This window comes from Tursiops truncatus, chromosome 4 (assembly GCF_011762595.2).
Source record: "Tursiops truncatus isolate mTurTru1 chromosome 4, mTurTru1.mat.Y, whole genome shotgun sequence".
Lineage (NCBI taxonomy): Eukaryota > Metazoa > Chordata > Mammalia > Artiodactyla > Delphinidae > Tursiops > Tursiops truncatus.
The window spans coordinates 2,764,546-2,789,993 of NC_047037.1; the positions used below are offsets into that span (position 1 = coordinate 2,764,546).

The following is a 25,448-nucleotide window of genomic DNA, read 5'->3' on the forward strand; positions in this document are numbered from 1 at the left end:
TTTATAAGTCATAAAGCAGTTACGTTGTTAAACATTATTATTATCATCTTATGTAGGGGTTCAGTAAACTATGACCCACAGACCAGATCTAACTCTTTACCTGTTTTTGTGCTAACGTGGGGCTATTCTACTCCCTTTAAGGATGCTGGCTTCAAGCAGGTCTCATGTTTAACTCCCCCTTTGTATTGCGCTCCAGGTTTTTGCTTCTGATCCCGGTGCTAGTTCAATATTTGACCCCATGGCATCTGCAGTTGCTTCATCATCTTACCCCTTCTAGATTTTCTGCAAGCCCAGCAGGACTGCAAACACTTTGCTCATTGTGCTCTGGTGGTATTGCTATGGGAAGTCCTTCAGAATATCTGACACAAGTGGAAATCTTCAAAGCATGTTACATGCCCTAGTATGCCTACTGCAGATGAGAAAACAGGAAACTCAAGCAACTGGTGCACAGTCTCTCGGCTCTAAATGGCATAGCAGGACTTGAACCCAGCCTATCTGAGCCCAATCCAAAAGATGGCCTTCTGTGCCACAGAGCAACCTGATCTAGCAAGCCTGACTGGTGGGGAGCCCAAGGGATGGTTATTTCATGTCCCTGTTCATCCCAAGGTGGTTGATAAAGACCACAGGGTCTCCACCCCTGGCTGCAGTTTCCAGCTAAAGTGCAATGAATCTTTGTTTAATATGTGAAGGCGTTTTTCCCCGTCCCTTCTTCTGAATGGACCAGGTCCTTAACCACAACCCTGACCTCTTCCCATGAGTGAACGCTCCCTCCCTCCTCAGGGTCCTCACCGAGCTCTGCCTGCACCCCTCCCAGTGGTCTTGAACAGTGCACGTTCCTCCCAATCAGCCGGAAGTTCTTTGGTGGCGAGGACCCTACCATCAGAGTCAGCTTTATGCGCTCGGCCTCAGCTCACTTCCTGGCGAGCAACCGGGACTCAATAACCATTGGCTGAAGGAATTGTGAATGTGTCATCGGTTCTGTAAATGCTGGCAACCGTTGTTCAAGAAGGGCAGCTGTGCAAAAGTCACAGAAAAAAAATGGATATGAACCCCAAGGCCTGATGAATGTCAGTGCAAACAACGTAACTCCGTGTCCTTAAAACGGTCAGCGCACCCGTGCTTCCAGGAAGTAGGGAGCCTGACAGGTTGGTGGGCAAAGACGTGGGTGATGGGCCCCAGCAGCAGAGGTTGCCTCAGCTTCTTACTCCATGGCTGCTCCCTGGCCGTGACTTTCCCCAAGTCTGAGGGGGAAAGGTGACGTGGAAGAGGAACTCTGGCTTTCCCAGCTCCCCCAGGTCTAGTCTAAATGGGCACTTGTGTCTGAGTCACCAGGAGGTGAGAAAATGGCCACAGTTAGGACGCGTGGGGGATGCTAGTTCTACGTGGATTGAGTCAGCTGTGACTCAGTCATGGCTGAGAGCAGTTCATCCCATTGCGTGTATCTCTGCTTCCAAAAAGGAGAACTGGATAGAGTCGTCTTTAAGGGCTAATCTCTACATTGACTGACACCTCTGGAGTAGAGTGAAACTCTGTCGGTAGAATCACATGATCTGGTTTTCCGAAAACAGTTCCAATTTCAAACGTCTCCTCCCATTTTATTTAAGTGTACCTATACTTGTCAGTCACATTTTGATTTTTAGTTTGGAAAAGGCAATCATATGTTTCAGCATGCAAATAATATCTGCCCAGCCCAACTGCTTAATATTGGAAGTAGCCAATTAAACAAATAATTCTGACCTTCTGAATGCATTCTGTAGGTTTCTAGCCAATAAGTGTAGTTGAGGTCAAAATACCCCTTATTAGAACTTCTTATTTCCTTCTCTTCTTTCTAGGTGTACCCAATGTGACAAAAGTACTTAAACTTCCTTTATATTGCTTTGCCAATACATAGAGATTATTGATGAGGAGAAAAATATACTCCAAATGAATCTGTATATCTCATGAACTTCCAGAAGCCGTATAAAAATATTTAGTCACTAAGGAAGGAATTATAAGGCATAAGAAAATAATGTGTGCTATTAGATGAGATGTGCTATTACTTTACACCTGTGAAGTAATTGTACCAGGCAATATTTAAACTTTTAAAGTTCAAACTCTTAAAACTAAAATTAATGTTTTTAAGAAAATCAAATTAATTTTTCTAGCTGGTAAAGGCAATCCCTATGATAATTGATCATCTTGTTTACAATTGTCCTATTTCTTTGTGATTCCCAAGTTTATAATAGTGACTATTAATGGATTTGCTCTTTACAAAAGAGGTATCTTATCTATAGCCCAAAGATAAACTGCCCAGACACCTTATAAAGCAGCCACATTATTAAAGTAGTTTAAGCAGTTCTGGTCAGTTGAAAAGCTTTGGTTTATTTGTTTTTGTAAAGTCCAGCAACACAAAGTTGGCTGGAAACTGGGCTGTTCATCGCTCCCCCTCTGCAGGCTGTCAACTTGCAAATGGGGGCAGAGAGAACGTCCTTTCTCCCCCCGGGCCTGTTCCTGCATACTCCTGAGCACCTCAAGTTCACAGGCATGACCTTGACCCCATGGCTCTATGTGGAATGGTGCCCTCTTTCAAGTAACTCTTGGTGAAGAAGGCAGGAAATAATGCTTCTGGGTAAAAGAAAAAGAAAAAAAAAAAGAAGATCAGACTAATAATGTGAGGGTTAAATGATTTTCCTTATAAATACAGGGCTTGGAAATATGTTTTTGAATGAGGCCGTTTACCTCTATTATGCTAGACATGGAGAATCCTTCACTTCTGGCATATTCCATGTCTGGTAATAAGATACTAGGGTGAGGGGTTTCCCTGGTGGCACAGTGGTTGGGAGTCTGCCTGCCAGTGCAGGGGACATGGGTTCGAGCCCTCGTCTGGGAGGATCCCACATGCCACAGAGCAACTAAGCCTGTGTGCCACAACTGCTGAGCCAGCGAGCCACAACTACTGAGCCTGCTCTTAAAACCCGAGAGCCACAACTACTGAGCCCACGTGCCACAATTACTGAAACCCGCGCGCCTAGAGCCCGTGCTCTGCAACAAGAGAAGCCACCGCAATGAGAAGCCCACGAACCGCAACAAAGAGTAGCCCCTGCTCACTGCAACTAGAGAAAGCCCACACGCAGCAACGAAGACCCAACACAGCCAAAAAAATAGAAAATTTTTTTAATTTTTAAAAAATTTTAAAAAGTTAAAAAAAAAGATACTAGCGTGAATGCAATTAGAAAAAAATAATGCCCTTTCTGAAAAGTGATGTAAGTTGCTTATTTTTTATTTCTCTGAAGCAACACCAAAAAGTCTTTAAATAGTTAAATTATCTCCGTCAGGTTTTCCAAGGCCTCCTTTTTTTTATGTTTGTCATAAAAGGTATAACCTGCAGTGGCCGATCTCTCTTATTTGCTTGTTTCTGTCTTTGTAATTTTTCACGTGAGCACTCTCAGTAGCCCTTTCCCTAGGGAGCAGTGCAAGTCACTTCACATTATTAGTATGTCTTGTTTCAGGCAGGTGACAAAACAGAAAGATTTGGGGCTCTAGAATCAGAACTGGCTTTGGATTCTGATTTGCTTACTAACTAGGGAATGTGAAACAAGTTATTGAACCTTTCCAAATCTCAGTTTTCTGATCCGTAAAATGGAGATAACATCTACTTCATAGACGGACTGTAAGGATTAGAAATAACTTGTGGGAAGTTCCATCTTGAAGGCTCTTACTGGATGTCAGCTATTATTATTAAAACAGGCAATGCCCGACACATAGTAGGCATTTAGAAGAGGTGGTTTCCTTCCATCCTGAAGCACTGCACTATCACTTAGGTTGCCTTGAGCAAATCATCAGTCCAATGACGTATCAGATGATTGAGGATACTAATGGGAACTCTTCATTGCAGCTGATCTTATTGCTACGTGTCTGTTCACATTTTACTCATGCTTCTTCGTTACATTTCTAAAACTTCCCTCTCTCTCCCTGGTTTATTTTCGCTACCACCATATTGTTTTCAAATATTGATTTGCCAAGTATCCCTAAATAAATAAACATTTGTGCTGAGCGTGCAAGGCCTTTATAACTGAAACCAGTATCTAGTTTGTTTCAATAAGGCTTAGGTGGAATTTTCATGTTTGCAATTTAAGCAGTCATTCTGGATACTTACTGGTTACTTCCCTGGCTCTATCTGTCCTAGTAACAAAGTAGACAGGGATTTATATAAGGAATGAAAAATGATCTCAAATTGTTTAAGGGTATTTATGTATATTAGAAGGCAGAACGATGCCGCATTTTCCTAATTTCTTTGTTCTTAGCATCGAAGTTCAGACTCTTCCACTAGCAAAATACACGTACGTGATCTTTCTGGAAATTATAAAATTCATTATTTGAAGTTAGTGAGCTTAAAATGTCAAGCCACCAGTTTATTTCTTGTCTTTAAATTGTATTAGAAACTGAAGACACACCTCATCCATCTGATTCATCACTTATTTGCCAAAAGATGTTTTCTGCTTGTATATCTCTTCTCAGACAATTTTCAAAAGGTGTTTGAAAACCTTTTCTTTCTTCCCTGAGAAAATGTTTCGGTCTTCTCTTCCTTGAACGTCACTTTTTGGTTTGTCCAAACACCATATAAATGAATGGCCCACGGACTAAGCACTTTGACTCACTGAAAGCTCAGCCTCAAATAGATTGCTTAATATTTACCAAGCGCTCCCAAGGCTTCAGGCACATTCAGCCTCCTCAGGCATCCTGTGTTTGACATGAGTTGAATTCTATCTGACTTATTCTGCAATGGGGGAACACTGGAGTGGTCTTTAAGGCTGAGTTAACGGGCTCTCTGCAGAATCCTTTTAAGATTCCCGGTGACAGGTTTGCATTACATGTGGTCATTTCCTGTGGTGTCTTTGGACTCAAATTCCTGCAGCTGGCTCATACTGGATGAAATTCTTAAGCAATTGAAGGTTCAAAGTGGCCCTTGACTTACTTACCCCAAGGAAATAGGACTTGCTAAACCTTGATTTATTTCCCATCGCCGTAATACTCCAGAAGGTCCACCTTCTCAACACATGATCATTCAAGAAATGGCATCAACTGCTCTAAGAATTAGGAATTACCCTAACCAGAGGGAACACAAATAGTTTTTCCTTTTCTCACCAGCTTCCAGTAATTGCCCTAGTTCCAACTGCACCAAATACAGCTCCACTTCTAGATTTTATTTGTTGCATTTATTATTTCCCAAGAAAGGCCCCAAACGGTTAAAATAACAAAAGAGTGGGCCATGAATTGTCTGTTGTTTCTTTCTAAATTAATCTGTAAAATAATCTGGTCACAATAAAATAGTGAGATAATTTTTTAGAGGGAGGGTTGAATGGCTCTGTGGCTTCTGAGATCCTTGTGAAAAAATAAGCACGTGAGAATGGACAGAGAGAGGGGCCCAGTCTTACCCAGATGTTAAAAGCACTATATTAGCACCAACACAGGAATAGACAGACAAATTAGCAGAGCAGACTAGAGATCAGATATAATGTAAATATTTATAGGAATTGGGTATATCATAAAGATGACATTCAGAGCAATGAGAAGGATGAATTGTTCTTTAATTCATGTTGGATCAACTAGCTAACTATTTGGGAAAAAAATAACAAAGCTGACTACATAGCCAAAGCTGACTGCCTTTGCCAAAATAAATTCCCAATGAATCAAAGATTCCAACATGAAAACAAACCATGAAACTACCAGACAAGTTTTTAAAAATAACTCTGGAGTGCATAAAGCCTTTTGAAGCAAGACACAAAACATAAAAGCTATAAAAGACGAATGTGCTATGCTTGAGTATAGAGTAATTAAAGTACCATTGACAAAGTTAAATAACAAGCACCACGCTGGAGATTAAAGGAGCAGGACAAATGACCAAGACTTATTTAATGACTGTATGACGAACTCTTAGGAGTCAGTAAGAAAAAACCCATAAATCAGTAGTAAAATGTGCAAAGCATCCATTCATTGATTCCTTGTGTATTGAGCACCTACCAAGAGCCAGTCACCGTTCTCTGCGCTGGGCACACAGCAGCAAATAAAACTAAGTTCCTGACCCCGTGGACCTGCCCTTCTAGTAACAGATAAAAATGACAAAAAGGGAACGGGCAAATACATTCTATTTCAGGTGGTGATAAATGCTGCAGAGTTAACTAAAGCAAGGCGAGGAGGTAAGAATGGTGGGGGGTGGCTGCTAGTGTAGGATGTTTTTTGCAGAAAAACAAGTGGCAGAAACGAGAGAGAGAAGTGTATGAAATGATGCATACAGTTAAAACATATTCAGTCGGCACAGCACGGCTTGTAGTGCAGAAGAACAGCCAGCAACCTAAAAGTACGTCATTAGAGAAGTGCTTAATAAAGGATAAACAAAAGAAGTCCAAGGGAATGCTACGTAACCCATGTAGAAGGAGGAAGTACATTTGAATACATCAATACGGGAGAACTCAAACCAAGAGCTGAACAAAGTGAGCTGGAGAGATTCATCATACGATCCTTCTTCTATGAAAAAAAAAAAAAAGATGCACAGATACCTATGCATGTGTGTGCAAGGAACATTTCTGGGAGGATAAGCCAGGCTCTACCGATGGTGGCAGCTCTAGGAAGACTTCCTTTCCGTGGTATTTTTTTTAGCTCCACATAGGTTTTATACCTATTCTCACGATAAAAGAGACAGGGGTGCCAGCGCTGGAACAATGTTAAGACTGAGGAGGCCACCTCACCTTTCTGTTCTTCCCTTTCCCCAACTGTAAAAGGAGGCATTTGGGCTTCCCTGGTGGCGCAGTGGTTGAGAGTCCGCCTGCCGATGCAGGGGACACGGGTTCGTGCCCCGGTCCAGGAAGATCCCACACGCCGCAGAGCGGCTGGGCCCATGAGCCATGGCCACTGAGCCTGCGCGTCCGGAGCCTGTGCTCCGCAACGGGAGAGGCCACAACAGTGAGAGGCCCGCGTACTGCAAAAAAAAAAAAAAAAAAAAAGGAGGCATTTGAGTGAAATGATCTCTAAACGTTCTTTTAAGCTCGGAGATTTAGAGCGTGAAATGTTGGTGTTTTTGATATATTATTTTCTACTAAGATAGAAAGAGAACAGAAAAGCAACTGGGAGAAAAACAGACTACAGCATTGATTCCGGGCTACCAGCCCATTTGCTTTACTTCAAACTCCAGGCCGGGTTCCCCAAACCAAGTAAGAGCCTTATGTTTTGGTTACATTATTGACCATAGGTCACTGAGAATAGTAGCTAGTGCTGAAATTTTTAAAAACATGAACTGCTGTATATTGCCAGAGCATAATTTATTCTTTACCTTCCTCTGGTCCATCTGCCGACAAGAAAGGCTTTAGGACTGTGGCCCTCAGAGCCCGTCTTTGCTGTGGGACATCCGGCCTGAGTACAGGATGAGGAAAGCCTCAAGCGCTCTCGGGTTTGTTTTCTTCTGTTTGCATACTCAGTTGACACCGTCATAGCTGACTCAGCCCTTCTAATGACTTTGACCATGAATTCACATTGGGTTGAATTTGTATGAATAACATCATCTTTTTTTTTTTTAAATAAATTTATTTATTTTATTTTTGGCTGCGTTGGGTCTTCGTTGCTGCGCAGGGGCTTTCTCTAGTTGTGGCGAGCGGGGGCTACACTTTGTTGTGGTGCGCGGGCTTCTCATTGCCGTGGCTTCTCTTGTTGCGGAGCACGGGCTCTAGGTGCGTGGGCTTCAGTAGTTGTGGCTCGCGGGCTCTAAAGCGCAGGCTCAGTAGTTGTGCACGGGCTTAGTTGCTCCGCAGCATGTGGGATCTTCCCGGACCAGGGCTCGAAGCCGTGTCCCCTGCATTGGCAGGCGGATTCTTAACCACTGCGCCACCAGGGAAGCCCTGCATAACATCATCTTAAAGCAGTAGGGTCAGAGCTATTTATTGCCTAAGGATTCAAAGTGTTGGCCTGAGTCTCAAAACCTTCTTTTAAGAATTTATTTCACTCAGCAGTAGTAGGAGCTCAGGGTGCTTGAAAAGCAAGCAAGAAAGGACCGTTCCTTTTTACATCCCTCTGGAGGGGCCTTTGGTGGACCCATGGCCACCATTTCTGGAGGACTGAAGTTCTGTGGGATCTTAGGCGCCCTCCTGCAGCCTGGACACTATCTGTTCTTATCACAGGAGCCCACGGTGGACTTCAAGGGGTCCATAAACCTCCTAGGACTGTCTGTAGAACGTGCAAGTATGCAAGGGCACCTCCTGGAAACAAAGCAAAGCAACAGCAACTGCAAAATTGCCCACATTAGATTCCCCAAGGAACGCATGACCCAGAAAAGATACGCAATGTAATCAGTGGGCGTTTCTTTAGGATATAGAAGGACTGAGAGGGATATTGGAGGCACATTCTGTGATACTCTAAATCTCTAGTTCTCCAAAATTGTATTGAATTTAAATGTGCCCATGCAAGGTAGACTGTGTACAACACTAATTATCAAATAAACTGACAATTTAAAAAAAAGAAGAAACACAAAATAATACTATAACACAATCAGATAATTGATCATTATCAGTATGTTTAGCTCTAAATTATATACTCATTTTCTGAGAATTATGTAATTCTAACTTGCTGACAGACTGTTTTAAACACTGAATTGGGGAATTCCCTGGTGGTCAGTGCTTAATACTCTGTGCTTTCACTGTTGAGGACCCGGGTTCGATCCCTGGTTGGGGAACTAAGATCCTGTAAGCCGCATGGCACAGCCAAAAAAAAAAAAATACTGGATAAACTATTTTACTCTCTTTAAAAAAAAAAAGATCAGGGACCCATTTGCTGTCCACGTGGCTGAAGATGGCTCTCAGCTCAGGCACCCTCCCCCAGTGCAGGTGGTTGCCTAGGGCACCTGGGCAAGGATGGGGAAACAGACTCCGGCAGGGTGATCTAAAGGAAGAGGCTGGAGCTTAAATTCTGCCTCTCACCTACTTGCCTTTTTCCTTGGCAAAGTGATTTGGAGACGCTGAGCTTCAGTTTTCTCATCTCAAAAATGGGTCCAAGCATCCCTCGCTGCTCTGGTGTAAGGTGCTAACATCCTGGGCTACAGAGACCCTGGCCTCTGAGAAGCAAGTGGGCAGCACTGACACGTCCTTGTTAGAAATGCAGAATCTCAGGCTCCACTGAGACTTACTGAGTCGGAATCTGCATTTTAACAAAGTCCCTACAGAGTCTAGATTAACTGGTGTTTAAATTAGACTAAAATAAGATTTGTGGTGATGTGTCTGGAATTCAAAACGGACGAAGTTTCTAGTCCTGGTTTTCATCTCTTACATCGCACTCCTCTGACTACTTCACCTGGAGGTGACTGTATTTCCATAAGGCATCTTTTATTTTTTGTTTTGTTTTGGTTTTATTTTTGGTACGCGGGCCTCTCACTGTTGTGGCCTCTCCCATTGCGGAGCACAGGCTCCGGACGCGCAGGCTCAGCGGCCATGGCTCACGGGCCCAGCCGCTCCGCGGCATGTGGGATCTTCCCGGACCGGGGCACGAACCCGTGTCCCCTGCATTGTCCACTGCGCCACCAGGGAAGCCCCATAAGGCATCTTTTAGAGAAGGATCCGCATACAAGTTGCAGAACATGCTAGCAGCTGCAGCCTAGTCTAAACCAACCCCCACACCAGCCGACCTAGGAGGCAGAGTATCTTCACTTTGCCGTAGGTTGGAGAGAACTAGAGCGGGCAGACAGTGTGACGGGCTGAGAAGCAGACCTCTTGAAGCCCTTCATGATCACAGACTCCTGGGACAGAGGTCACCAGAGCTACACCTTCAAGCCAAGTGTCAAATCCAAACAAGCAAACAGATAAAAGGAAAGAAATTATGAGAAATATTCCCCTCATCCCAGAAAGCAGCAATACCAGTCACAAAGCAAAAGGTTAGGCGTTTCCAGGATAAACCAGACTCCTGTAGACATTAAGATGACTGAGATTATAGAAACTCCCCCAAATCCCCAAGCTGTCCCTGGGCTCTGTGTATGTGAATGTGGTGTGTGTGTGTGTGTGTGTGTGTGTGTGTGTGTCTACGATGTGTGTGTATATGCAGGGTGTGTGGTGTGTAGGTGTGTGTGGTCTGTGTATATGTGTGTGTATGCTGTGTGTATGCGGGGTGTGTGTGTATGCGGTGTGCATGTGTGGTGAGTGTGTATGCGGGGTGTGTGGTGTGTATGGTGTGTGTATATGTGTGTGTATGGTGTGTGTATGCAGGTGTGTGTGTATGCGGTGTGCATGTGTGGTGAGTGTGTATGCGGGGTGTGTGGTGTGTATGGTGTGTGTATATGTGTGTGTATGGTGTGTGTATGCAGGTGTGTGTGTATGCGGTGTGCGTGTGTGGTGTGTGTGTGTGTATGGTGTGTGTATGCGGGGTGTGTGGTGCATGTGGTGTGTGTGTACAGTTTTGCACATCCTTTCTCTCTTCGGTGGAATGTTCTGAGCCTCACTTCCCAGATGACCCCGCCCCCCAAGTAGGCCCTACTCTCTGATAGGGCTGGGGAAAAATTCCAGGGTGGAGAAAATACTGACTTTGTCTCATGAAATCTCTGTTCCCCACCTTGTTGTCTTTTTCGGCCTCACTCCTAAATGCTTCAATGTGTACTTCCTAAGAACAAAAATAGTGTCTTACATAACCCAGTTATCAAACCCAGGAAATTCAACATTGATATAAATACTGTTATCTAATCAACATTCCATATTCAAAATTTATCAATTGTCCAATAATGTTCTCGGTAGCAATTTTTTCCCAGTTGGGATTTGCTCCACAATGTTCTGTTGCATTTAGTTGTCATGTCTCCTTACAATGAAACAGGTCCTCAGCCTTTCTTTGTGTTTCTTGATGTTTGGAGGATACAGGCCAATTCTTTCATAGAATTGGATTTCTGATGTTTCCTCAGTGTTAGATTCAGGTGATGCCTTTTTGGAAGGAAAACCACAATAGTGACCTTGTGTCCTTCTCAGAACACATGAGGTCAGTTTATTCCACTAGTGGTGATGTTAGTTTTGATCCCTTAGTTAAAGTGCTGTCTGCCAGGTTCCCCCCCGCACCCCCCCCCCACCATAAGGTTACTACTTTCCTCTTTGGAATTAGCATGTTATTTGGGAGGAAGTATCTTGAGACTATACAAAGACCATTTCCTCCTTAAATTTTTCCCCACTCGTTTTAACATCCATTGGTGGTTTTCTAACTCCATCGTTCCTTCTGTATTTATTAGTTGGCGTTCTACTCTGCGGAAGAACTTTTACTTCTCTTCTGTTTATGCATTCACAGATTTATGTATATCAGTGTGGACTTATGGAGAAACCCGTCCCCCTTTGATCTTGAGCCTTCTGTGGTCTCCTCCATCCAGAATCTCTGAAAACCAGCCTGAGCATCCAGAGCTGGGAGCTGCCTGGGGTGGTGCCACGGGAGGTGGATGCACAGGAGGTCTTCACAGCCCCAGAGGATTCGTAATCTTGGTTCCAAACCAAGATCTTTATTTAACCTGGAAGTTTGGCTTTCTTCACTTTTACTCGCAGGTTGACGCTGAAACCCCTTCTCTGAGAGCAGAAACCCAGATAGAACACAGCCATGCTCTCTTCTCCTCTTCCATTCAGGCTCCCTTCTCTCCCCTCCAGTGTGTCTGTTCCAAAGCAGTAGTAAATGTCTCAGCCTAAGGACTGGAAAAGGCCCCAAGGTGTCGAAAAGTTTACCTTCCCATTATAGACCAGAAAACGCAATGGGTAGGCCCTAGTGACCCTTTATGCCTCCTGTTTCTCCAAAGTAAACGAGTTTCTATCCATTTTGTGATAGCATCTGAAATTCCTTTAACACTCTTTATTTAGGAACTTTAATTGAGGGCAAGGGCGTAAGACTGCCAACCGTAGGTGGTGCCCCATCCACATTACTAAGAAACTGTTTTTAAAATTTTAGCAGAGCTTAGTGAGGGATTGGGGTAGCTTTGTTGCCAAAGTCTCAGTATTTACAATTTGCTTCATGGACTTGCTTTATTCGATTTTGTTTCAGTTAAATTAAGGAGTAAAAAAGCAGATTTCTTAATTGGTTAAGTGGCTTGCTAGTAACAAGATTTTATAGGAGTTTTTTTCTTTTTATTTTGTATTGGAGTATAGTTGATTAACAGTATAGTATAGTTGTGTTAGTTTCAGGTGTACAACAGAGTGATTCAGTTATACATATACGTGTATCTGTTTTTTTTTCAAATTCTTTTCCCATTTAGGTTGTTACAGAATATTGAGCAGAGTTCCCTGCGTCACAGAGTAGGTCCTTCTTGGTTATCCATTTTAAATATAGGATGAGTACATGTCAATCCGAAACTCCCTCACCCTTACCCCCTGGTAACCGTAAGTTTGTTCTCTCAGTCTGTGAGTCTGTTTCTGTTTTGTAAATAAGTTCATTTGCATCAGTTTTTTTTTAGATTCCGTTTATAAGTGATATCATATGATATTTGTCTTTCTCTGTCTGACTTACTTCACTCAGTATGACAATCTCTAGGTCCATCCATGTTGCTGCAAATGGCATTATTTCATTCTTTTTTATGGCTGAGTACTATTCCATTGTACATATGTACCACATCTTCTTTATCCATTCCTCTGTGGATGGACATTTAGGCTGTTTCCATGTCTTGGTGATTGTAAACAGTGCTGCAATGAACATTGGGGTGCATGTCTCCTTTCAGACCATGTTTTTCTCTGGATATATGCCCAGGAGTGGGATTGCTGGATCATATGGTAGGTGGGATGTAAATTGGGGCAGCCACTGTTGGACAACAGTATGGAGGTTCCTTAAAAAAGTAAAATTAGAGCTACCATAGGAGTCTTCTTTCTGACTGTATGGAATTATCCATCAGATATACAAAGTCAGAGAAACAAATGATAAAACAGATTCACCTATCTTCTTCCTCCCTGAATCTGCCAGTGCAACCCATAAGCCTTTGGCGGTATCCTATACTGACCTGGTATGCCGGCTAAGCTAATTGTGACTATCCTGTGGTCCCAGCTGGAGGACAGTAGCCTCACTTCTCTGTACTGCCTTCATTCCCTTTCAGATAGCTATAGAGATTACTCTCTTGCTCACTGTCGCCAGCTGGATGCCAGTAGTTGCTGTAGGGCTGGGGAACTATGCCAAAGGGAACTCATTCATGTGTGTGACATTTACGTCAACTGAGTGGGCTTTCAGATCGGTCATCTAAACCTTTAATGTTATTTATAAGCTACAATATTAAACTCGTCCACACAACCCACATGAAAAAAATATATATCAGAAAAAGAGGTTTTTTTTAAGTTGGTCTTCCTTGATGCAAATATGTTCAGAGGGTAAGAGCCCATGTTTAATTCTTCTTTTTCTTTGCATAAGATTTTTCTTTTTCTTCGCATAAGATTCACTGAGGCATCCAGTCTTCCTGTTCTCCGTGTTACGTTGGAAATTTAACTCCTTAAGTTGTCATTAAAAAGAAAGTGGACAAAGTTTCCAGATATTTATGAGTCAGCAAATGAACAAACTAGAATTTATAAAGAAATGCATCATTACATTTTTTACAATAGCTTTCATCTAGCTGTAAAAGCAGTCCATGCATACAGTGGAAATTTTGAAAAAAAAAGATAATAAATAAGAGATAAATAAAAGGAGATAAATAATAAATAAGAGTTAAAAAAAGATATTTAATATTCACTCTTGATTTCACTAGCTAGTGTTATAGCTCCTCAACATTTTGGAGTGTTTCTTCCAAATCTTTTTCTGTGCAAATATAATACATATATGCTTTATAATGGTCAGATTCATATTTTGTATGTGTAGTCTTTCAACCTGATTTTTGCATTTAACATTTTATTGTGGTTATTTCTCACACTGTGATTTGTATTAGTTTTAATGGCTGCCCAATTACTTTTTAAAAGTCTTCCCTGCAGTTTGGGACTTAGAGACTGCTCTGACGTCATGCTACTAAGGCAGATATACTTCTGTAGACATCTGTGCACGTAACTCTTAGTTTGCATTTTTGGTTATTTCCTTGGGAGCGTCCATGCTCTCTTGGGGCTAAAGCAGAAACAAAGCCCAGGCTCCCCGTCCTAGGAAAGAATTGATCCATTTCAGCCCTGTTAAATTCCTCATGATCCTTTTCTGCTAAAGGAAAGACAAGTCATGTTCACATCCCTCTTTACCCACAACCTGTCCTCACAAAAACAACATTACCAAAGTGGACCATGGTGCTTGGCCCAAAACATATTTTTCTTTCTTTGGGTGTGGAAGATAAGCCAAGATGGCAACTTGCCCAAAAGTGATCCAAGAACCTTTTGTAGGGAAAGTTTTGTTCGATAGGACCTGAGAGGATGTTTTAAAATAAAAGTTTTATTAAGGCGAAATGTGTTCCTGGGTTAGAAAGATAAGGTTTCTTCTCACATGCCTGGACTAGCTCCTTCCAACATGTTTGCTAGTTCTCCTGTAGACACACAACTTCAGTGACCTGAGAAAGACTTTACACCCTGAAAAGAAAGATAAAGGAAACTCAAGAACATGAACTCCTTTATCACAGAGATGCACAGAGATGCTCACACCATTCTTCATTGTCAACTGTAGAACCCTTTGTTCCTCTTTCAAAAGTGTCTTTGTGTTTCTTGGAATGAGCTGGCTCTCTCTCTCCCAGCTGTCGGAAATGCAAGAGAACTTCATGGAAAGCAACAGTGTATATTGTTCCCGAAAAGGTTAGAGGTGAGCTCCCGTCACATGGTCACCGTCACCATCTGCTCTCGCCGCAGACATTTTTGCAGTGGTGGGACCATAAGTGTTTCTCTTACAGGTATTGAAGTTCCTGTTCCCAGAGAAGCAGGGCCTGGCAACTTGGGAGGACCTTTCCTCTTGTGGCTCTGCCCTGACTGATTTACTATGTGACTTTGGAAACGTTTTATGAGGGCTTGTTCTAGAAAAGATGATGACTGCTTATAAAGATACAAATACCATAATAAGTAAACATAAGTTATAAAGGATAAGAAAAACCAAGAAGCAAAGGAAAACAGGGATAGATACTAATAATGAGCTGGAGATTAGGTTAATATGCAAGTATGTACCGTTGTACATTTAATAACTTTTTACTGAGTGTCTATTATTTGCCAGGAACTGTGAAACACATTTTTCAAACTTAGTTGCAACACGTTAATGGTCCATGAAATGATTTAAGTGAGTGACCACCGTTTTTAACGGAATGGGACGTGAAGGGCTAGAATAGAATACAATAGAAAATATCAGAGGTCATTGCACAAAGTAAGGATATTATTTACAAAAATATAACTGTACGCTGGGTCATGATACAAAGTGTATTTCTTACTGTAGCCATAGTAAAAAGAAAATTTGAAAACCACTGACCTGTGGGTATGCACAAATTTAGGGCTGAGTTTTCTAGAAGCCAATGGGAATAGGGAAACGTTATACCATTTTTGCTGCTCATTTCCTACAAGTATGCAAAAGGAAAAAATTATTTTTGCTGTCCTTTACAAAGAGAAAAAATGAATAACATACTAAATAACCTCCTTACAGAAAACCCTGGTAATTTAAGGCTATTTCTTTCAGCCTCCCCCCTTCCTCCCCCCCATACAAATAACAGCATCACTCCACACTCTACAAGATGTCTGAAATTTACCCTGATGTGTACTTTAGGCCCTATCACGCTCCTTACCATGTATGTCAATGTTCTTATGAATGCTAAGTAGGAAACAGGTGATATTTCTTAAAGTTTTGTAAACAAAGTTATTTTTTGAAGCAAAATGTAGATACATTCCATTAAAACATACAGTAAAATGCATACATCGGTTGTAGTAAAAATGATGGTTACTTACTAAGGTGGTTCCAGGGACCATTAACGTGTTGCAACTAAGTATACGTCATTAGCATACAGCTTGATACAGTTTCACAAAATGTAAACACCCATGTAACCACCATTTAGATCATGAAACGGAACAATTGACAGGAAGGAGAAACTCTCCAACTTCCCCCCTTCAGTCTCTCTTCCAAAAGACTGAACTTTCCTGAGTTCTAAAACTACAGATTAATTTTGCTTTGTTTCGAACTTTACGTAAACGGCTCATGTAGAATGTATTCCTGTGTCTGACTTACTTTGCTCAATATTATGTTTGTGAGACATTCCATCAGTTGTGATTTATATATTTCATTGCGGGCATGTATCCGTTGGTGAATAGTTTGTTTTCAGCTTTGGCTATGGTGAGAAGTGCAGCTATGGACATTTTTGTACAGGTCTTTTGGTGAACATGTGTACACATTTCTGTTGAGTTTGAGGATGAAATTGCTGGTATATATATATATATATATATATATATATAAATTCAGCATGAAGAGATATTATAGTGTCTCAGGGCACGATCATACATGTGCATCCTTGGGCCTGGTGAAAATCTACCTGGAGATTCACCAGTGTTTCGGTAACAAGTACAAGCACACACGTGTCCTTTTCAATTCCTTTGTCTTATTTTTATTTTGGAAAATTTGGAAAATATAGGTAAGTATACAGAATAAAATTTAAATCACAATAACCCAGCCACCCAAAGATGACCACTTTTAGCAATTAATTGTATATCCTTTGAGCCCTTTGCCATTATAGATGACACTACGTGAACATCTTTTTCACTGAGGCTTTGTATATATATATCCATAATCATTTATTTAAGATAAATTCTGGGAAGAAGAAATGCTGAATAAAGGATGTGGGAAACCTCAGGCTTTGATACACTCACTAATGTTTTACTAGTTGGAAGAGTAGGGGTGTGGGGAAGGGCACACAGAAAGCAGATGAATGTCAAAGAAGTCACAGGTAAGAAAGAATATACTAGCACCAGAGGACTGGCAAGAAAGCCTCCAAAGATTCTCTGCTATGAGGATTCTGTAGTACCTGTTCATTTTTTTTTCTTTTAGAAAGAGGAAATAGTTTTTAATTCTTTAAGAAATAGCTTTCTTTTGGTAGGTGCCACTGAATTTGGAGCTATATAGCCTTTTACTGTTTGTTTTTACAGTTATCTGTGTTGCTCCAATTCCAATTGTGTGCACTCGGTCAAAAGAATCATTGCAAAGTTCTCTCTGGTCTGTAATCAGACGAACAGCCTCAACGCCCGATTCTGCTGTTGCTCCGTCGTGAGTAGTGGTTTCCCTGCCGTGCTTTGTTTGCAGATCCCCCGGAGGTGGTTCTCCAGAGGGATGAATGGCATCTTTGTTCAAAGGGGCCAGGAGAGAGAATCATCTAATTCTACCAAAGACAGGAGACAGTAAACCGATCCTGCGTTTCCATTGCTGTTGGAAAAAGAACAGTAAATGACAGCAAAATTGAATAACGAGATACTTGCACGGTATAAATGACCCAGCGGAAGAGATGTGATGAGAAGGAGGGTGAGGATTTGATCTCTGCCTTTCAGTTTTCAGTCATTGTCAACCACGAAGTACAAAAATTGGCTCAGCAAAACTTAGTTTCATCCAGGATACTAGACAGAGAGCCAAGAGATTTTTTTCTCTGCTAAGTTGCCCAGGATTAATGTTTTGTGGATATGTTTACATTGGTGAATAAAGTCAGAGCACTTTATTTTGCTACGGTTGTGCTTTTCAAACTGTGGGTTGGGTCCTATTCGTGGGTGATGAAATCAATTTCATAGGTTATTACTAACTTTTCTTTAATGAAATAGTATATAAAAAAGAATAGAATAGCATAGTGTTGAATGGAATAGAAAATATCCAAGTACATCACATAAGCAAGAATACTATCTTATGGGACTTATATTTTAGTTAGCTATACATACACACATCTAAATATATGGACATGTGTTATAGATTCAAACAAACTTCTCATTATGGGTCATGGTCAAATAATGACTGCTGGGAATTTTTTACATTAGAGATTTTTTTTTCTTCTCTTTTTTCTGGGAATATTTTTGTATATACACAATTTTCCAAAAGTTGTTTCTTTGGAATTGAACAGATCAAGCTTTGGGGTTTGGGGTTGAGGGGACCAGGAAACATCTTCATGTTAATATAGACAACAGTTACCTTCTTGTTGATCCAAAGTACAAGTAGAAAAAACCTGGCTTATCTGAATCTGTCTTTATTATGGTCCTATATAGAAGGCAACTCTGATAATGACACCTCTTTTCCAATGTCAGATGGAAAACACCCAAGGTTAGAAAACTGTCATGGTGGCATTCAAATACCAACCCAAGGGTCAACATATTAATACTCTGAGAAAAGGATGGCTCATGGTAACACGATATACCTACTCGCCGGTGATTGGAGTTAAGACTTTACCAAACAATGAAGTCACTAGTAGCTGATTATGATGACATGTGCTGATTTTAAACATTTACTGTGATCATTCGATAATAGAGTAAATTTTCATGTATGCAAAACTTTCCCCCCTAATTCAGCTTCATTCAGATCTGTATTTAATTGCTTTGAGTTAACAGTAAGCGGACTCACAAACTTGGGTAAGATCTAGCAGGTGGCCCAATTGTATGTAAGTTTCCCATGTGTGGGAAGTACGCATTTAAGTATGTGTATACAGATCATACGAGTATATAATACCTTATGCTAAGTGATCCATTCACTGGTACTTCATCCTTATGAAACCAAAGAACGATCAATACAATAAATAAAAACAGTCACTCTAGAAAGCAATCACTCTAGTGGCTGCCTGAGGAGCTGTTTCAGAGGGGTTTGGAGATAGGGTTTGGACTCAGCAGTAAGGAAAGATTGCGTTTGATTAGTAATATCTGTGATGACATGGAAAGGGGACAGTGGTGATATACGTGCCTTGTGTTTATCTTGGAACTTTTCAATTCAGTGACTCTTTATGGTATCTTAGAAACATGAGTTGCTTCCTCCATTTCATAGGGGAAAGAAAGGAATAGCGGATGGAGGTGGCCCAGAATTAAACCTTTTATTTATTTTTTTCTGTACCCTTTTTTAAAAATCGAGGTATAGTTGATTTGCAATAATATATCAGTTTCAGGTGTACAACACAGTGATTCAATATTTGTATACATTGTAGTTCATTTACAGAATTAAAGCTTTTAGTATCTCTTGATCTTGTTTCATTTCTGTTCATATTTATCTAGATTATTTTAGATGGTGTCTTACAAATGTTCGTGTCTGTTTACCCCTTTCCATTCCCATTGCCACGGTTACATTTTTGATCCTCATTAAAATGATTAGTAGAGGAGCTCTCTGGATGACTGTCCTGCTTCTAGTGTTCACAGTGTTGGATGGGGTCAAGTGTCATGGGCTCCACTGAAAACCATGTGAAAGCTCTGTCCCATCTCTCAGAAAACTGAACACTTGCACAGACTCCTGCCAATGTGTTCAGGAGGGTCGTGAGCTCTGTGAGGTCTATGCTTCATTACAGATGCCTAGTCTGGTTCTCTCCCTCCCATCTACCCCTCACGTGTTTATCAGAGTAATGTTTCTAACACACACTTTGGATCATATTACTATCTTCTCAGAACCGATTCATTTCCCGTTGCCTTCAGGACAGAAAGAAGTCCAATCTGCTTAGATGGATCTCCAAACTCTTTTTTTTTTTTACCAAAATATATTTGGCGTATTACGTTGTGGAATGTCTATAACATGTTACACTGGCACATTTATATATAATAAGATAATTGCCATTGTAGGGACAACTAGCACCTCTGTTACATCACATAGTTATCTTTTCTTTTCAGGGGCCCCAACTCTTTCAAGCTCTCACCTTTGTAGCCTCCTTGCCCCCCTCTTCTCCCCTGCACCTTCCTCCCAAATACACAACCTCTAAACCTAACCAGAACACTTGGTCTTTCCCTCCATGGTTCCTGCACTTTGCTCCCATGGGTGCTGCTACCTGAATATCCTTCCCCACCTATTCAGGCCCTTTCTAACCTTCAAGCCCAGTGTCTGTTCTCACTCTCCGTTATTTCTGTGGACAGAGCTCTCAGCGCCGATGAATGCCTTGTGGTGTCCTGCCCGTCATGGTGAGGTGTGTGCCTATTTGCCCTCAGATCCCTTGCTTGCCCTTCCCTGGTGTGACTGACCTGACAGGGAAGATAAGAAGGATAACAAGCCTAGGGAACTGTGGGGTTTTTGCTAGACTTTATGTGTTTACTCTCTTTATATTATATAATAACCTACAAGAAAGTAACTGAGAAGGCTGGCTAGCAAAGGCAAATAAAAGGTGGAAGGCATATGAGATGCAAATTATTGGAGTTTGAAGTTATAAGTCAAAAAAACCCCCAAAAACCCCCCAAAACAGGGCTATCCAGGTTCCTGAGTCTGGGGTCAGCCTTGGAAGGCCCTGAGAGAAGAGGGAAGCCAGGTGTTCCTTTCTCACACTCAGACCATCTCTCTGATGGCAGCTCGTCTCCTCTGGGGCTTCAGCTCCTACTAGGGAGGGCTTCTGAGCTGTCAGCTTCTGCGGGGTGGCCCTGTGCCCTGGGCTCCAGCACCGACACTTCTATGCTTTGTTCCCGTTGCTCAGGGACTTTCTGCAATGACTGAGTTCCTGGATGGCTGCTGCTTCCCCGTCTGCCTTCACGTCTTTCCTTCTGTGTGATCAGTTCCCTGCAGTATAGCCCTTCTGTTGAAATCCTTACGCTACTTTATATTTTCCTAGTTGAACCTTGACTGAAACAGCTGGCATTTGGTGGATAGTGGATGAGTCTGATTGCCTAAATTTTAAAACTATCTTCTATGGGGACATCTGTTTTTTGAGAGAGCCAGGGGTAGGTCCTATATCGGTTACATCTAGTACACAACCACATTTTGTACAGTTACCTGGGAAAGTAACCCATTACCTCAAAACTCAATGGTTTGAAACACTTGGCATTCATAGGTTCACGAGTCTGAGGGCTGGCTACTGGCTGGTCGTTTGAGTTCCGGCTGGGCCCACTCGTGCATCTGTGGTCAGCCGGGTGGTTCTGTGTATCTTGCCTGGGTGCCGTCCTATGTGTGGGGCTTGGCTGCTCTAGGCTGATCTAGGCTGGCCTCAGCTGAGGCGTGAGTCAACACCGCTCTGTGTTTCTCAGCCATGACGGGCTAGCCCAGGCGTGTTCTCATGGCAGTTACAGAGGAGCAAAGCAAACATGTACACATAACAAGAACTTTTTCAAACCTCTAGATGGAACATACCTGCTAACATTCCATTGGCCAAAGCAAGTCACCTGAGCAAAGCCAAAATCAAAGGGGGCAGGCATATTGGCTGAACCTCTTTAGTAAGAGGAACTGCAAAGTTACCTGACAAAGGGTAGGGACGGGGAGGGCTGAAGATGTGACCGTGAATGCAACGCAGTCAGTCTGTATCAGGCTCCACATGTTTGATGAGAGAGCCGAGACCAAAGAAGTAGAGATGACATTAATGTATCGCCATACTAGTAACCCCTTTTAAATGAAAACTTTGCAATAAAATACACATTGTGTATTCGCTAGCTTGTCCTGTAGAGTTCATTTGTACATAGTTACAGACTGAAGAACATAGACCAAGTAAAGAGCCATTTATAACTAACATATTAATAAACCAAGCTAAAGGGACTTTATTTATCCTTTAACCTTCAATTTGCATTAATTGGGAGCAGTCGTGGGGAAATGGGGCCAACCTTACCTCAGGTCACATGGCTTAACAAAATGAACTGTTTCATGCCCAGAAATAAATGCCTTCCAAATATAAATATGAATCAGTTACAAAACAGAATATTTTGAGTACAAAATAACCACACTGTTAATATATTTATGTCCCAATTAAAAATGTGTAAGGAACACACATTCTGGGCTAAAGTTGTCCCAGGGAGTGATGCTCATTTTTGCTTTGAATCTTGTGTAAACAAACCGGGCAGCCTCCTTTGAGCCATGAGCAAATCCACGGCTCCCTGTTTTCTAAAGAGAAGAAGAATTTAAATGGGAGTGTTTAAGTTGGGAAAGGTCTGGGGCTTGACCTTGCCGCTTTAAATTTCATTCCTTCCTCCATGACTAGGAAATCACTTTGAGTTTGTCTTCTTGGAGAACTCTAATTTGGTTTGTTCTTGGTTTGAGCCACACCATGAAAGAGATGCTGTCTGTCTGTATTATAGCAAAACTTGGAAGCCACTTCAGTGGCACTGTTTTCCAGTTGTCTTCTCTGCTGTTTTAATCTTTACACCTGAGCGTGTTCTCAGTAATTCACAATGAAGCCCATGACATCCTACTGCCTGAGCGAGAATCCCAGTTAGCCTTTTCTCACTGGCTTTGGGCATAATTTTAAATCTTTCTCCGACTCTGAACAATGGGGTTTCCTCATCTGAACAGTGGGGTTATTAATAATACCTACCTCATCTGATCACTGTGAGGATTAAATTAAGTGAAATTAGGTGAGACAATTAGCATAACCCAACCCACAAAATGTGCTTAAGAAGTGGTATATATTAAACTGCTTATTGTTACTAATTATTATGTGAGAATGTTTAGGTTGTTGTCACTGAGTCAGGTTCATGTATATTCTTCAAAGTATAAATCAGAATTATACCTTCAAAAAATAAGTTGAGGTTCAATATTGTTTACATATAAGGCACTGTTTGTTTTTAGGTATTAGTGTCAAGGGTAGCGGTGCATATCTATTCACATTTAAAACCACAACATTTACAAACACAAGCTTCTTTCTGGCTTGTCAATTTAGTCTTTGAGAATGCTTTTAGAAAATGCTTCTTTTTTTCTTTTTCTTTTTCTTTTTTTTTTGCGGTATGTGGGCCTCTCACTGTTGTGGCCTCTCCCGTTGCGGAGCACAGGCTCCAGACGCGCAGGCTCAGCGGCCATGGCTCACGGGCCCAGCCGCTCCACAGCATGTGGGATCTTTCCAGACCGGGGCATGAACCCGTGTCCCCTGCATCGGCAGGCGGACTCTCAACCACTGCACCACAAGGGAAGCCTGTTTTTTGTTCTTTTTTAAATTGAAGTATAGTTGATTTACTATGTTGTGTTAGTTTCTGGTGTATAGCAAAGTGATTCAGTTATATTTTTTCATATTTTTTTCATTATAGGTTATTACAAGATATTGAATATAGTTCCCTGTGCTATACATTAGGACCTTGTTGTTTATTTGTATATAGTAGTGTGTATCTGTTAATCCCAAACTCTTAATTTATCCCTCCCCCTCCCCACCCTTCCCCCTTTGGTAACGGTAAGTTTGTTTTCTATGTTTCTACGTCTGTGAGTCTGTTTTGTAAATATGCTCCTTAAATATATTGGTCTTCAGCCTTAAAATATTAAAGCTTCCAATGTTCTTGCAAACAGTACAGTGATACTGACAACTTGGGATTTCAATATTTACGACAAAAGCAAGAGGAGAGAGACTTTGAAGGAAACAAATACAACCTCAAAATCTTCCTTAAGGTTGTCTGAAAAGGGAGGAAAATTAATAATAAGCAGATCAATTTTTAACAAATACGTTTTACCTTTCAATACGCTGACTGTCCACTCTGCATGGAACCATAGTAGAGGAGACAGAGCAGCATCTCGAGAAGCTCAGAGTGGAGTTGCAGAGAAAATTTACACATGCACACATACATATGCGCACACACACACAGGTAACCAGCACACAGTTTAATGGTATGACAGGTGCTTTCATGGTGTTAGGTGGAAAGGCGGTGACTGAGCTGAGACTTAGTGCAGTCAGCATGGTCAGTTCACACACATGATGTTGAGAGTCCAAGTGTGGAACGATAGATACACATATGTAGGTTCATATCATATAGGTGAATGAAAAACACACAAGCACTGTTCATTGTCCTGGATACTCATCTTGTATGTAAATGTTATAAAAAAATGTACTGGCAAGATACAAATTCATGGTCTGGCCTTGGAGTGGGTTGTCAAGGAGATTATACCTATGCTCTATTTTATTTTAAAAAAAAAAGAAAAGAGGAGCTTTCCTGGTGGCGCAGTGGTTAAGAATCCGCCTGCCAATGCAGGGGGCACGGGTTCGAGGCCTGGTCCGAGAAGACCCCACATGCCAGGGAGCAACTAAGCCCATGCGCCACAACTACTGAGCCTGTGCTCTAGAGCCCACGAGCCACAACTACTGAAGCCTGTGTGCCACAACTACTGAAGCCTGCGCGCCTAGAGCCTGTGCTCTGCAACAAGAGAAGCCACCACAATGAGAAGCCTGCGCCCCGCAACGAAGAGTAGCCCCCGCTCACTGCAACTAGAGAAAGCCCGCGTGCAGCAGCGAAGACCCAGTGCAGCCAAAACTTAAATAAATGAATAAACTTATAAAAAAAAAAAGAGCTGATGGGACAAAATGTTGTCAATGGTCCATTCTGGGCAGAGGGGACCCAGACATTTGTCCTGCCAACCTGTGCTTCCCTATGATCTCTAAGTTTCCCACAAGAACAACTACAACTGTGGGCCCACAGCCATGGAAAAAGCAGCCCCTCGCTTGCTGGGCAGACAGACACTTGGAGACGTCGTCTGCTGCAGGAACAGATGCCCTGGTTTCTCCTTCATCTGTTTACACCTGGGGGAAGAGTCCCCAACATCACCGCACTTGACACCATTCAGACACCTCCGTAGCTTCCTCTCGGGTCCCCCATCCTGACGTCTCACAGGGGCACAGCCCCGGCTGAGATTTGCTGGGACCTATCCTGGGAACCATCCTCTGACACCCAGCTGGACCCTTTTTAGCACAAAAGTTCTAAATTGTTTGATTCACATTTGCCTTTTAGTCCTCTTCCGAGGCTGGGAATCCAAAACCCCGGAGTCCTGTGCAGAAAAGTAGGTTCTTGGGATCCACAAACATTGTCTCATGCCTATAATGTGTTATTACAATCCTTGTGTTAAAGTCCCTTTCTCTGAAACCAGCTCCCCTTTGGAATGAGATTTTATCTAAGTCTGTTTGCATGTATTCAAAATCAGAGACAGCTCTGAAACCAGACCCCATTTAAACATAGAAAGAAGAGCGGTGGTGAATTAAGCAAATGTTGGGAGAGTTTTAAAGAAAAAACACACATCTATTTATCTTCTTGTGTTTCCTTTCTTCCAGATCTGCGTTTTCCCTCCCATTGGCCGTCCTGCGTGGGTACCAAGTTCCACACGGGATTTCATGGATTGTCAGGTCAGATGTTGGGCGTGACTTGGCTGTTTGCAGATTCGTGATTTTATGATTGCCACTTTTCAGCGTTATGGGAAGGATCTTCTAGTTTATGGCATTGCTGCGGTTGTTATTTAAGATGGTTTTGAGCTCTGTAGGTGTTCAGGAGGAATATACAGCATTCAATGGGTTAAAAACAAACATAATGGAGAGAAGGACGCTTCAAATTCATTTGGGGGGAAAAGGAGTAATAATTGGACAGAGAGAGAAAGGAGCCCATTTTTCATTTGTTATGTGGAAAAATGCTTGATGGAGGACCACAGTCCTCTCCAGTCTATCTTTTCCTTGAGCGCTAAAAAAAGCAAAAGGATCGGCTCACCCT

At 41.9% G+C, this 25,448-nt stretch overlaps 1 protein-coding gene across 6 annotated transcripts in view; it reads left to right on the top strand.

The window, feature by feature from the left end:
• THRB (thyroid hormone receptor beta) overlaps positions 1-25,448 on the top strand; it is a 393,899-nt gene that overhangs the window by 143,894 nt on the left and 224,557 nt on the right. For all 6 annotated transcript variants that reach the window (XM_019948600.3, XM_019948604.3, XM_019948599.3 and 3 more), the window contains one exon: positions 25,019-25,090. The gene's annotated coding sequence lies outside the window, so the exon portion shown is untranslated. The remainder of the gene's footprint in view (positions 1-25,018; positions 25,091-25,448) is intronic.